Raw genomic sequence first — 15,157 nt, forward strand, 5'->3', positions numbered from 1 at the left:
CTGTGTGGGGACCAGCAGGGCCAGCAAAAGTACCTGCAAGCCCTAGAACAAGTAGCAGATTCTGAGGGTGACCGAAGGGGAGGGATGGATCCTGTGGCCCTAGATCACCCTCAAGGAGCTCTGGCAGCAGCAAAGAACGGGTTTGTGTGAAAATAGCCAGAGCTAAGCCTGGGCATTAGCCAGGCAGGCGAGCTGTGAAAGAGCCATGGGAGGAGGCCTCTATCTGGGGCAGTCACTACCTTTATTCCCCTCCCTGCAGGAGAGCTCTGGTGGCTGTCTCCCTGTGCCTGAGCTTTCCCTTATCCTACTTCTCCTCTGATGTTAAGGCCTTTGTGTGTAGGATTAACGGAGCTCCAGGGGAGCACTGCTGCACTCATCAGTAGGATAGTCCACTGTTTGCATCTTTCAGCAGGAACAATAGGGAACACATGAACACATTGTCCAGTGGAAATTCAGTCATGAACAGGGGATTCTTCTTTGGTGTCCTCCTGCAGCCTTGAGATCTGTAAAGGGAGTAAGTTTCCCACTTACAGAACTCACCTTTCTCTCTGATCCCTTTGGGAATAGGGATCTTAAGATCTTATAAGAAACATCCACATGAAAATAGAAGAGAGACCAGAAGAGGAGTGGAAGGAGACAAAGGGAAGGGAGGAAGGAACAAAACAGACTCAATTATGGTATGTGCACGTATTAGCACATCACACTGAATCCCATCCCACTATTATTATAATCGTAATGCATAATAAAAATTAATTTCAAAAGAAATAAAAGTAGTATGGTTTTAAAAAAGCAAATTGCATCTTGTCTGTCTTACCTCTACCAATATGAACTTCGGTAGCCAGTTCAAATTCAGAGAGAGAAAAAGAGACAGAGAGAGATACAAAGAAAGAGTGATTGGCTCCAGCAATCTGAGATGTCTGGGCAATATCCAGAGCCTCTGGAAGCAGTTTCAGAGAACATACCACTGCTGTTTTCCAAGTGAGAGTCAATAGCCATCGTAGCCAACCCTGGCCATCTTGAGCTTTTCCAAGCATCCTGTTTATTCACAGAGGAGTTTGGGGTGAAGCAAAAAAACATCCAGGGTTGCTTCCAAAAGTCCAGGAGGGGAGGTTCTTAAGAGAACAGCCAAGGGAGAGCGACTCTGTCTGGACTGGGCCTCTTCAGGCAAGTAGACCAGTTGGCCAACCTCCCCCTAAATGCAGTGTGGTCCAATCAACAGGCAAAAGTTCTGAAACGCAGCCCCAGCCCTGGACTGGAGCACCCTGGCAAGTTCAGCTGTGGAGAGAGACCCGCTTTGGACCAGCTCAGCCCACTGAGCTCTTGGCCAGCACTCTGTCTGTCTCCATGCCATCTCAGATCTTTTTGGCTCCAGACAAGTTCAAAGCTTTCCACTGTAGTTGGCCAGAGGCCTCAGGGAGAGACATTTGTAGGAGTCATTTCATAATGGGCTCCTGGTTACTGGAATTAAAAAATCTGACTGTGAACACTTATTTCAGGCCAGCTGTTGGCACTGATGTTAAAATAAGGATCAGCTTCAGCCCCTGCCCCCTTTTAAGTCCAATACGGAAAAACTCCATTTGGCAGCTCTTTTCCCTAAAATAGCAACAAGAAGAGAGACAAATATCCCAGGTCTGAAAAATAAAACCTTGTACAGAATTAGGGATTCTCTTATAATGTTGTTTTAATAAGTAAGGCCTTTAACACGGTCATCATGCCCCTGATGTTCCAGATTATAAATGGGCCTCTAATATGGGTGGTGTGCAAGTCAGTTCTAAAGCCACAGCTGGTATTATTAATAAGAAAGACACATAGACAGAAAGTTTAATTAAACCCATGAGTCAGAGAATGTGAAAGGCCAAGGCAAATACGCTTACCACAGGTGCGGCTCTGGGGACAGGAAAGGGGAATCATTGCCTGCCTTGAGGCTGGGTCCTGTCAGAGAGGACCTTAGGATACAGTGTTTTTCTTTGAAGACTCTATTTACCCTCAGATGCGCACTCTTCTGCCTCCAACTACAGGGGCCAAAAAAAAGAGAACCCCTTGAATTCCTTTGTGTTGCCTTCAGAGAGTTTGGAGTTGCTGGAAGAGTGGCCTAGATACACCAAGGTTATGCAAATTTAGTCCTGCTTCTTTTGAATGTTACAGGTTTCCTCTCCTCCTTTTTTTTTTTTTTTACTCTTCCCACTTTCCATCCTAATTTTCATTATTCTTATCTCACTTTTGGCAGAATCCAGTTGAATGATACGCAAACAAAAGTGGGACGAGGGGGAATCAGGGATGGAGTTGGCAGGGGGTGGAAGACAATTCCCATTTCAGGCCTCAGGCCTTGGAGGTCCCCTGAGGAAGAGGGGATTAGAGGAAGTGAATGAAGAGAAATGGCTGCTTCTTGTTCAAGAGCCCTGAGACTGTTCTAAGGGGGTGACTATGAGTGAACAGATATGTGGAATTGGAGCAAAGACAGCCAAAGTGAATTTGGCAGGATGGAAAAAAAGCCAAGCAAGAAATCAGAGTGAGCCCCAGGAGAGACTGATGTTGGGCCTGTAAGTAAGCAAAGCAGCCACCTGAACTGTTTTTCATGGTGCCTTCTCTCTGAGGAATAGCCAGACAAGCAAGTCTCCTTACATTTGTCTTTGTAAATTTAACAAAATGCAAATTTTAAACATTTCCAAAATACATAAGCACAAAATCAACCAGTAAAAACCATGCATAGGGCTGGGTTTGTGGCTCAGTGGTAGAGCGCTTGCCTGGCATGTATAAAAGGCACTGGGTTTGATTCTCAACACCACATAAAATAAATATATAAATAAAAGAATCAATAAATAAACTAAAGTAAAAAAAAAACCAAAAAATTAAAAAATGATTTATAAGAACACAAGAAATGCATACTTTTACCACAGTGAGGTAATAATCACATATTTGTTTCTTTCCTGTTTTTCTCTTTTGAACCTGTGTACCTGGATATATTTACATTTTTATAAGATTAGAAGCATACTTTATATACAGTTGTAGCTCTTTTTTTGTTTTTGTACCAGGGATTGAACTCAGGGGCACTCAACCATTGAGCCATATCCCCAGCCCTATGTTGTATTTTTATTTAGAAACAGGATCTCACTGAGTTGCATAGCACCTCACAGTTGCTAATGCTTGCTTGGAACTTGTGATCTTCCTGCCTCAGCCTTCTGGCTGCTGGGATAACAAGTGGTTTGACTTTTTAGTTTAACATTTTATGTCAAAATCCAACCTCACTAGTGACTCAATTACATATTGATGCAAGGGAGTCATCTGCCGAGAGACAGGAGTTTCCTGCACTTTAGGTTATCTCTGCAGATAATGGCTGGGTGAATCTTTTATCAGGCATAGGCTTTAAGTGGATCAGGGCACTCCTTCTGCTTGTCAGGACAGCAGAGGTGGCTGCAGCTTCAAGCAGAAGGAGGGTGGATGGAGATTTCTGCTTTTGCAGCATGTACCAGAGGGAACCTGGCAGGTTAGAGCAGCTCTATATTTATGGAGTCACCACTTCCCAGCTGATCGCAAAGGGTAGAACCCCAACCTAGGAGGATGTTCTGAAGGTTTATCATTTATTGGGCATCTACTGTGTGCTAGGCATTGGGGGACTGTGCAAATATTATTTGCCATCCTCCAAACAATCTGATAAGATAGGTTCTATTATCCACACTTTCCCAATGAAGAAAGCAAGCTCTCAACAATCAGCATACCACTACAAGGTCACACAACTGATAAGGGACTGGATGAGGACCACAACTTGGGATTCCAGGAATGTTGCAGAATAGGAAAATATGGTTTTTGAAATAAACAAAAAGCATGCCTTTGAATCAACTTGTTAAAACTGAACTTTCTTTTGTGTGATAAATATTTACTAAGGAAAAATGCTATTTCTCTCTCTTTCCTCAATTTGGGAAGTCTATCTGATTTTTCCTATTAGGATCTTACATCCATTCATTCAACAAATGTTCAGGTTTTGATTACTGTCACTGCTAAAGGGAGTAAAAGAATGGATCAGATTTAGCCTCTGCCTTTGATAAATGGACAGTCCAATGGGATTAGGCAGCCACAAACACACTAAGTATGACACCGGTGGTGACTGCCACCACAGAGATTGAATCAAGGACATGGCCTTTGAAATGAGGGTGAGATTCCTCTATCTTAGCTTGATAATTCATCTGTAGAATAATGGGATTGGATAAGAGTGACTCTGACTTTAGCAATTCCATAATCCTGATTTCCTTGTCTTCTGCAGATTTGTCACTGGTAGAACAGCTTTTTTTCCATATGTAAGATGCTCTGGGCTCCTCAGACAGCCTGATCCAGAGTCCACAATGGACTGCCTTCAAAGTCACCTTATACTGGAGAGACAAGTAGCCTCCTTAACTGTTTCTCTATGCCTCTGTTGGTCAAGAGAGACCTTCCAGCAACAAGTTCAAGTTCTCTTTCCTTTCTATGCAGCTCCTTCCTTCTTTTTCTACTCTCTTTTAATGATAGACAACACTGCTCTACCTCCTCCACTCCAATTCCTTGGAAAGACAGACCTCAAGGTCAGGATTTGTTCTGATGCAGCCCTGAATCTATCCAGGTCCTTACACAGCTCTTTGCACACAGACGTTCAGTTAATGTGAACGAATGAACAGCAGCTGTCTCCTTTAGAACCTTTAAAAGGGCCGAGATTAGTTTGACTGCATGTGTTACAAATGACCCTGAATAGTGACTTAAAATGAACCCATCATCTTGCAGTTATATTTATTTATTAAATATATCATCTTACAGTTTTGGAGGTCAGAAGTCTGAAATGGATCTCACTGGGGTAAAATCAAGGTATTGGTAGGTCAATATTTCCTTCTGGAAGCTCTTCATGAGAATCTTTTTTTGTTTTTCGTTTTTTGCCTTTTACACCTTCTTAGAGGCTACCTGGTTTCCTGGCCGTGTGACCCTCTTCCATATTTGATGCAGATAGTGGCTCAACAAATTGTTCTCACATTTCATTATCCTGACATTGAGTGTTGGCCTCCCTCTTCCATCTTCTAGTACCTTGTGATTACATTGGGCTTGTCTGGATAATCCAGGATCATCCCCCTGTCTTAAGGTCGGTTGATCAGCATGTAACATAGTTCCAGGAATCAAATGTTGACATTTTTGGAGAGCCTATTATTCTGTCTACCATAATATCAATGACTTTTCTTTAGGATCCTGCTTATTCTACCATGTCTCCATGCACCCAGACAATAGTTGTTGAACTGCTACTGTGTTCCATGTGCTATGATTGGTTCTGGGAAGTAAGATACACACATTGCATAGACTGGTAGGAGGCAAGAATGAACCATGCAATGCATTCTGATCAACACTGCAATGTAGGAGTGTAGAAGGGACTGTGGGGTATAGAGAACAGCATCAAATCCAGACAGGAAACAGAGATGATAACAGACCTGAGCCATATGGTGCTAGGACTATGGATGGGGATCTATGCAGAGGAAACAGCATTTTCAAAGAGCTGGAGCTTGGTGTGCCCTGAGAATGAAGATAGTCCAGATTACTGGAGCATAATATGCCTCTCCCCCAGCTTCTGTGCCATTCTTAAAGAAGAGAGTTGAAACTGCATAGGTAACAGTGGGGATTATGGAGGAGCTTGAGTGCAAGTTAAGGAGTTTTTAATTGTTGTTTTTAAATGCTACAGCAATTGGGAAACAATTGAAAATTTTCAAATAGAAAAGTGGGTCACCATGGGTTGGTATGTTGCCTGTGCATAATGATTTCCCAAGTGCTGTAGTTTGTATCTTACATGACCCCTAAAGGATCATGTGTGAATGGCTTGCTCCCCTGGGTGAAGGTATTGGAAATGATGGAACATTTAAGGGATAGGGACTTGTAGGAGTTCTTTAGGCCATTGGAGTTGTGCCCTTGAAGGGGATAGTGTGACCCCAGCTCCTCTTCTCTTTTGTTTCCAGGCTCCTACTTAGTTGTGCAGTTCTGCTTTGCCATGAGGTCCCACCATGGTGCTGTCTCACCACAGGCCCAAAGCAACAGGACCAAGTGATTATGGACTACCACTTCTAAAACTGTGAGCCAAAGTATACTTTTCTCTTTATACGCTGACTGTCTAGAGTTATTTGTTATAGTGAGGAAAGCTGACACAATATGGGTTCTTCCTTACGTTTTCACAGTTGCCTTTCTTCCAGGGGTCACATTTGATCGACATTTTTCTAATGAGTAGTGTAGCCATTTTCTACCCCTGTTGCCAACCTCTGTGGGCTTTCAGTCTTAGCTAAGGCTGCTCAAAGGTGACTTTGTAGCATCTCGTCTCATATGATGTCCAGGATCTGGCCCTGATTACCTCCCTGCATTAGGTTTCTTTTCCCCAGAGCCATCTTATTAAGGTCCTAATTAGGACAGCATCAATGAACTGTAAATGCACTCATATAAAATGATTGCTTGTTTCAGCAGATTTTTTGCTCCCTTGAAAGCAACAGAAGCAATTATGAAGCAGCTGTGGTATGATGGCAAAAGTAGTGGTTTCAGTCAGAAGATCTGGCTATGAATTCCAGCTCTGCCATTTAATAGCCAGCCAACCTAGGGAGAATCACATAGCTTCTTGGAGTCTCAATTTTATAGAGTAGTGGTTGTAGAAGTTAGGTAGACTGACTGCTGTAACCCAAAATTTAGTAGTATAATTCAATAAAATCTTATGTCTTGTTCACACAACAGTCTAACCTGGGTGTTCCTGGCCTGGTGGTACTTAAGCATAGCCCTCATCTATCTGTAATTTGGGGACTCAGGATCTCTCTCTCTCTCGTGGCTCTCAGTCCCTTCCCATCTTGTAGTCCCCAGAATCCTTCCTTTTAAGCCAAAAGGAGAAAGGATATTAAGGTTTGTGTAGTTTAAGGGTCAAGCTACAAGGTAACCCATAATACTTTGGGAAGAACTTCAGGCGCATGACCACACCCAATTAGGTGCAAGGGAAGCTGGGAAATGTAGTCCAACCATGTGTCCTGGGGGAAAAGGCAAAATGTTTTACAGAACAACTTGCCTGTCTACCAACTGTCTAGCTATACAGATAAAATTATTTCTAGAATTAAACTATGTAAGTAATTACTAGTGCTTAGAGATGGGTCTAGTCTGTGGTAAGTGTTTAGTGCAAGTGTGTGTGTGTGTGTGTGTGTGTGTGTGTGTGTGTGTGTGTTGCAAAGAGTGTCTCAGAGATCAACAAATGATGCAGAAAGAAAATGTAAATTGTGAGTTGTGAGAGCCGTTCTCCTTAATGTTTTCTTCTCATTGAGGATTACAATGGGAGCTGAATCAGCAATGATTAAGGGGGATGGATTAGATCAGACAAGATAATTTAGAGGAATAAATAGGGCCACATAGATCATAAGGAGAATTAAATGGATTCTGACCTAAGAGTAAGGTCCAGATTAATTTGAACTCTTGTGCAAGTTAGTATGCAAATGGAGTGAACACAGAGTACAGGTTACACTAATAGCAATGTTTTATAATCAAGTAATGGTTTGCCTATCCCCAGCATTAAGGCCCTTATGCTTCTAATCTACTTCAATTTCCTGTCCCCTCCAACCCCCAATATAATACGATCAAAATCAGGAATGAACAGCCCCACCTCTTTTCCTGTACATTACAGGGACGATGATTTTATTTGAACAAGTATTTATTTTAGGACATAATAAGGAGAGTATTTCTTCTTCCTTTCACCAGTTCAATCCCTACCTTGGAAAAAACAGCCGGAAGAAACTATTAACTGTGTGCTGCTTTTAGAGCCATCCTGGGGGAAAGATACATCTCCATTAAATGTCCAGTTTCTGAGAGCTGCTATAGGCTCAGTAGTGAAGCCTGTGATTAGAACACAGGGGGCTCTAATGGTGGCCCAGGAAGCAAGTCCCCCTCTGAAGGTGTCCAAGAAGGGTCATTAGAAGATAGCCACCGCCATGAGTGAGGGCCAGGGAGCAGGCTGCAGAGAGCAAATAGGGGTCATTTAAAATAAGGGACATGACAAGCTAAAGTGAAATAATGACTGCGGCTCTGGACAGAGTTTTTACAGAGCCACAAGCTATTCCTATTCTTGGAGGAGGGAGGGCTGCAGGTTTCCTCTGGATCACAGTGAAAGCATGAAAATGGTCTAGAGTGGGGTAGGAGAGAAAAAGGAGGCTGGGGCTTGGCTCAGGAGCTAGGAGAGCTGGAGGAGGAAGAGGATGACCAGAACGCCAGGCAGGCTAGGGCAGGAAGCACAAGACTCAGGATTCAGAAAGGAGAGGGGTAAGGACCAGTGCATAGTCTTCTTCCCCACTAGAGTGAGGAAGAACTCTATGGATGGTCTTCCTTAGACTAGGTTTGTTTCTCCTTGTGGAGAAAGGAACTTATAATGGGGATTTTCTCACAGGAAAGAGTGGTTGTTAAAAACTGGGGTTTGAGTCCCAACTCTATTCTTTACTAGCTGGGTAGCCTTGGGGATGTCCTTTAACTTCTCTGAGCCTCAGAAATCACTAAAGAGTAGAATAATAATGTATGTAAAACCATGCAGAGTCTGACATAGCAATAACTTATCAAAAATGAACAGATATAAAAAATGTATAGGTTGACAGCAGAGGACTGGAAATTTGGAAATTTCTCAGCATGAAGAGAATATAATTCAATTTTCCTTTTGCAAAGAAAAATATGAAGAACTTTGCTCATGAGAATTGTTCCTGTTTGGAGACAGAAGATCTGGGTCTTGGTTATAGTGTTATCATTAACAAGTTATCATTAATTTGTAGGCAGCTTGAGTACATCTTTTAGGTTTCAGGTCAACATTTTTAAAATAATGATAATACCAAGAGTGAACAACCTCATAGGGATTTAATGGGAATCTCTAAGGCACCTGGTAAAAAGTCAGAATCTAAGTGAACCTCAGGGGTCATCAAATGGTAGGTCCAGGTGATCTCTGGAGGGCAGAGTGGCTCAGGGAGTGGGAAGATCCAGAAAAAGAAGAGAAACTGGGGAGGGAAAGAGAGAGTGAGAACAAGTACTTGGAAGCCTGCAGACAGTAGGTGATGGGCTGAAATGACCCAAAGGTCCTTTGCATGACCAGGGTTATAACCAGGAAGGACCAGATCTGGTAAGAAGAGTCAAGGTGAGAGATTGTTTAGTCTTTGGAATGTTAAGCTGTTGGAGTTGAAAGCCACAGGGGTAAAATAATGATAATAAATAGCATTTGTTGTTAATTACCATTTATTTACTCAACAAATACTGAAGGCCTACTATTTGTCAGGTAGTTTTACATGCTGGGGATAGTTACAACATTGAGTAAAACTGAAAAAAAAATCCTCTCTTTATGGAGCTTTAAAATAGAGAAGTTTTAAAAAAATAAATGTTTAGGTTGGGATGACATTTGGCTCTGTACCTCAAACCATGTACAAAATTTAACTTAAAATGGATCAAAACCTTAAGTGCAAGAGCAACTATCACACTCTTAGAAGAAAACATAGATAAAATCTTTGGAACCTTAGACTTGGCATTGGATTCTTAGCTATGACATTACAGGCATGTGCGCACATGCGCGCGCACGCACACACACACACACATAAATATAAATTTTAGTTCATAGGGTTAAAAGCATTTTTGTTTCAAATATGCTATCTAGAAAGTAAAGAGGCAATTCATAATATTTCTGTAAAGCTAAAACTGCTATTAAAATAGTATATTAACTTTAAAAAGACAATATGCAAAATAAAAGAAAACACTGAAAATTATATATCTAATTAGGCTGTCCTTGTATCTAGAATATATAAATAGCTCTTTAAAATGGGCAAAAGGTCTGAATAATCATTCTTCAAAAGGAGATCCACAAATGGTTAATAAGTATATATGCCCAATATTATTAAACACTAGGGAAATACAAATTGAACTGCAAAAGAGATTCTACTTCATACTCACTAGCAATGGTGATAATTTTAAAAATGGAAAATAACAATTGTTGATGAGGATATACAGACTGGAATCTTCATACATCGATGGTGGGAATGTAAAATGGCATAGCCACTCTGGCAAACAGTCTGGAAAATTCCTCAAGTGTTAAGTACAGGGCTACCATACAACCCAGCAATTCTACTCCTCGGCATATACTCAAGAGACATGGGACATGTCCACACAAAAATGCTGTGTATGAATGCTCCATGTACTAATGCTAGCACCGTTATTCATAATGACTAAAAGGTGTAAATAACCCAATATTTCCTCAATAGATGAATGGATAGATAAAATGTGATATATTTTGTGCTGAAATGTTATTTGGCCATAAGAAGAAATGAAGTATTGATGTAATGCAGATGCATCTCGAAAATATGTAAAGGGAAAGAAGTTAGTCCCAAGAGACAACAGACTGTGTGATTCCATTTATATGAACTATCCAGAATGGGCAAATGTATAGAGACAAAATTAGAAGTTATTTAGGGCTGGTCAAAATGGGGGTGCTATGAGGGACTTCAGGAGTGATAGCTAATGGTAGTTTTATGGCTTTTGGAGGTAATGAAAATGTTCTGAAGCTGAGTGTGGGGATGGTTGCACAACTCTGTACATATACTATAAACCATTGAATTGCACACTTCAAACAGGAGAATTGTATGGTATGTTAATAATAGCTCAATAAAACTGTTTAAATGTAGATGCATTATGTTAGGTAGTGATAAGTGCTATGAAGAACAAGGGATGGGCAAAGCACAGGTGGTGACAAGAAAGAAGGGAGCAATGCCGATGACATCATGTACTATATAATGACATTTCAGTCAATGACAAGCTGCATACATGACAGTGGTCCTGTAAGATTATAATGGATCTGAAAAATTCCCGTCTCCTAGCAACATTGTGGCTGTTGTGATGTTGTAGCGCAATACACCATCCATGTGCTTGTAGGGGTGCTGGTGTGAGTAAAGCCATTGTGCTGCCAATCACATGAGAGTAGCATGTCCAATTCTGTGTGGTACATAATCCTCAATGCTAATACATGACTGTTACTGGTTACTGGTTTATGTATGTACTATCCTATGCCTTTTACCTTCAGGTTAGAGCATACTGCTTCCACTTACAGAAAAATAGTTTACTTTAAAATGATGTGCTGTGTCATTCTGGCAGCAGCCTCAACATGGGTATGACATCTCTCTTTCTCACTTATTTATTTATTTATTGGATTGAACCCAGGAGCACTTAACCACTGGGCCACATCCCCATCCCTTTTTATTTTTTTTTATTTTGAGACAGGATCCTGGTAACTTGCTTAGGGTCTTGCTAAGTTGATGAGGCTGGCCTTAAACTTGTGCTCCTCCTGCCTCAGCCTCCTAAGTTGTTGGAATTACAAGTATGCACCACCATGCACCACTAAAATTTTTGTTTTAATTTTAACACAGAAAATATCAACAGATAAAAACCTACTTCATCAAAAGGCTTTTTTGTTCCTCGGTAAGTTTTAGGTATAAAGAGGTCTGGATACCAAAAAGTCTGAAGAAAAGTTCTACTCTTTTTTTTTGAAAAATAAAAGCATATTTATAACTGTTTTTCTCTGTCATCCATTTTTTTTTTTTGGTACTGGGTATTGAACCCTGGGGTGCTTTACCACTGAGCTACAGCTGCAGTCCCTGTTCTAATGCCCTTTTTGTATTTTTGTTATTCTAAGACAGTGGATCACTAAATTGCTGAGGCTGGCTTTGAACTCTGATGCTCCTGGGAGAGCTGCTGGGATGACAGGTGTGTGCTACAGCAGCCCACAACGTGTGTATGGCATCTCTTGATCACGTCATTTCTCTTGCTTGATTCAGCCTCATATTTATTTTGTTCATCATGGCCCTAGGATCAATAACACACATGTGTGCTCAGTGTAGTCTAGGTGAACCGTAGGCTATGCATCTGTGCTTGTGTGGATATACTCTACAATGTTCACACAATGACGCACTTCTCATAACATGTCCCCCTAATTAAGCGACATGAGGGTAGCCTGGGGAAGGACCTGCTTGGCTGAAGAAACCAGCGTGAAGCTCCTGAGGCTGCAGAGAGCTTCAGGGGGCAGGAAGCGGGGAGGCCAGTGTGGCTGGAGTTGCTGGAGGGAGGGAGGGAGGGGGTTTAGCAAGCTGGGGCTCAGGGCTAGGCATCAGAGTGGACAGGCCATGGTTGAGAGTTTGGATTCTGTACTTCACGGGGCGGGAAGCTATAGGAGTCTGTGAAGTAGACAAATGACACATGTAGGTTTATGGTTTTAAAACATTGCTCTGCCTGTGGGTGGAGAATAGTCTGAGGGAAGGTTGGCGTGAGTGGTGTGCTGTTTTTACAGCTCTCTGGAGGGATAAAGGCCTTGGTTTGTAATGTTTGCTAATTTCTGGGATGTAAATGCTCCCTCTGTCGCCAATTTTGAACTACCAACAGTTTGACAACTGGGTCTCACAACTCCTGGAAATTTGAGTAGTCAGCTCTTGGGAGCCACTGTGAGTCAATTCCAGCATACCAACCGCAGGAGACTGAAGGAGAGCTTCTAGAACTGTCCAAAGGAATGAGAAAATAATTAGATTTGGGGTATATTTTAGAAGCTTTTTCCTGTTTTGCACAAGGATATGTAGCGGTGATGTTCTCACTGTATCTCATTCAATTCTTCCACCAGCCCAGGGCTGCCTTAGCTCATTGAGGTCTTTGTGCAGATGAGAGAAAGGTGCTTTTCCTCTGGGAGTCAACAGCCTCCCACCAGGGAGCACAGACGTCACTCACACTAGCTGCACTGTGCAGGCACAACCTGCCCATTCAAGGCCCATCAGCCCCATGATGGGCAGGAGGTGATTCTGTTCTAATGCCCTTTTTTATAGAGGAGAAATTGAAAGCCATATTAGTTAAGAAACTTGCCTGAACCAGGAGAATGGGATTTAAACCCAAGCTACTTTAAGTCTTGGACAGTTTTCCCTAAAACTTCATAGAGGTTCTCTCTCATTGGAACAGCAAATTCACTCCAGGGTAACTTCACATCCCAAAGTGTATCTGTAAACCTGGGCCGTCAGTTACACCAGACTGCAAAAACAAAATGGTGGAGAGAAAGGGAACGGACAGGGAGATGTAGGGTTATACATTTCTGTGGCAAAATTTTATTCCCGGAGTTGTGATAAACTCACAGTAAAGAGAGAGAATTCATACTAATCTTAATAATAAATTATGGATAATTCACAACTTTTTTAATATTTATTTTTTAGGTGTAGATGGACACAACACAATGCCTCTATTTTTATGTGGTGCTGAGGATCGAACCCGGGTCCCACCCATGCTAGGGGAGTGCTCTACCGCTGAGCCATAATCCCAGCCCATAATTCACAACTTTAAAGCATCTACTTCATGTAAAACATTCTAGATATCTTCAGGTTAATTTGAAAAGAAGAAAAACTTTAACTTCATTTTAAAGATGGGAACAATGAGGCTCAGAGAGATTAAAACATGCTCAGGATCACACAGCTGGTGAGTGGCATTTGGGGTAATCTCTCAGCAGGTTGAACTCTACCAGTAGGCAACCTCTCCTTTTTGTGTTTTCATTCTTCCCCAGAATATCTTGGGTATGATTCTGAACAGTGAGCAATCAGGCCACTTCTGGGAGAATTTTAGAAACTTGACATCAAACTAGTTCATTCAACAAACACTGAGTCTTATTTACCAGGAACACCTTAGGCAGTGGGGCTGTGCTCATGAATAAGACATTGTCTGTTACCTTGAATATGACTCCACACTCAGAATTTTCTATGTTCCCTTTATGATATGGGGGCCAGGTCCCCTTTGCTTAGTCCCAGTCTATCCATGGCTTTAAAGGAATCCAGGATGCTCACTTAGATTGCCAAATTCCTAAGAAGCTGGGGAGTATAGATCTGGATGTATAAAAGAGGTCAAAAATTGCAGTTTCCCTTTCCTGTGCCCCTGAAGTGGCTTTGCTCCTTTCTCTACCAGTTTCTGAGCTGGCAAAATCAGGCATGCCCACTGCAGAGTCCCTGGATGGCCTTGGGTCTGCCCTCCTTCTTCATTCTTAGCCTCCCTCCTTTTGACAAAGGAGCAGACTGTGCCTTGCGGTGAGGTGGGGCACTTCCCTAGAGCAGGCCACTTCCTGGCTTTGGGTAGGAACAGAGGATTAAGCTGGAAGGTTTCTTTTTTCTTTCATGGAAATGGAATTCAAATTGGAACCTTATGTCTGGTTTCTCTGAGCTGCAGAGCATGGCTAGAGTATGGTCTCCAGCTAGCATTCTGGAGGACTGCTGAGTTAGCTCAGCTGATCCCTTCTCCTTAAATGAGAAGCTGCACTACAACCTTGTCATGGTAAGAATACTCTACTTGGGATGAGACACCGAAATGCAAAGCCCAAGTCTGTGTCTGTGTCTGTGTGTGTGTGCATGTATGTACCTGTGAAAAGGGAAGCTGCAGAGGGTTAGTTCTGCATTCAGGAAAGCACTTGGACAGGTTGCCCACTTAGGCCCTCTGGACTCTAGCATCTTATGCACGACCCAGGAGGCACTCATTACAGTAGCTCAGCTGGGTTTGAGTCTATGCTCTATAATCTATCAGCTGAGTGACTTTTTACAAGTTATTGATGGCTCTGAAGGTATCTGCTTAAGAAGGTACCAGCAATGAGGTAGCTTTAAAAACTTCTTGTAATTTAAATATTTCCCAATTCTGTGGTTTGGGAATTCAGATGAGTTGTAGTGGCAATATTCTATACCTGTTCCCTGGTGTCTTAGGCCTCAGCTGGGATGACTTGAATGGAGAACACTGAAACAATTGAGGCTGCTTGGGGATTGTGTATGTGTGTGTAGATGTAATGGCTGTGTGTATACAGGTAGAAATTTGTATGTGTATGTATGTAGTATATGTATATATGTGTGTATAAATCTGCATAGGTGCATGTGTGTGTGTGATTATATACGTAAGTGTACATTTGAATGTATGTATGTGTGCATATGTAGATGTAGGTATATGTATATATACTTGTGTGAATCTATGTATGTTATATGTGTGCTTATATGCACATGTACATGTGTGTGTACATATATCTAGATACACCATCGTTGGAGGTAGTGGCCATGACCATTTTGTTCTCCTTTTCATACCCACTGCTTAACACAATATCGGTTACACAAAAGATCTTCAATAAGTGTCTATT

The 15,157-nt window shown here is 41.9% G+C and overlaps 1 long non-coding RNA gene across 7 annotated transcripts in view; it reads left to right on the plus strand.

The window, feature by feature from the left end:
* LOC120892608 (uncharacterized) overlaps positions 1 to 15,157 on the plus strand; it is a 162,162-nt gene that overhangs the window by 84,602 nt on the left and 62,403 nt on the right. For all 7 annotated transcript variants that reach the window (XR_013433603.1, XR_013433607.1, XR_013433606.1 and 4 more), the window contains one exon: positions 5,958 to 6,070. This is a non-coding gene — a long non-coding RNA (uncharacterized LOC120892608). The remainder of the gene's footprint in view (positions 1 to 5,957; positions 6,071 to 15,157) is intronic.

Source organism: Ictidomys tridecemlineatus, unplaced genomic scaffold, assembly GCF_052094955.1.
Source record: "Ictidomys tridecemlineatus isolate mIctTri1 unplaced genomic scaffold, mIctTri1.hap1 Scaffold_58, whole genome shotgun sequence".
NCBI classification, from domain to species: domain Eukaryota; kingdom Metazoa; phylum Chordata; class Mammalia; order Rodentia; family Sciuridae; genus Ictidomys; species Ictidomys tridecemlineatus.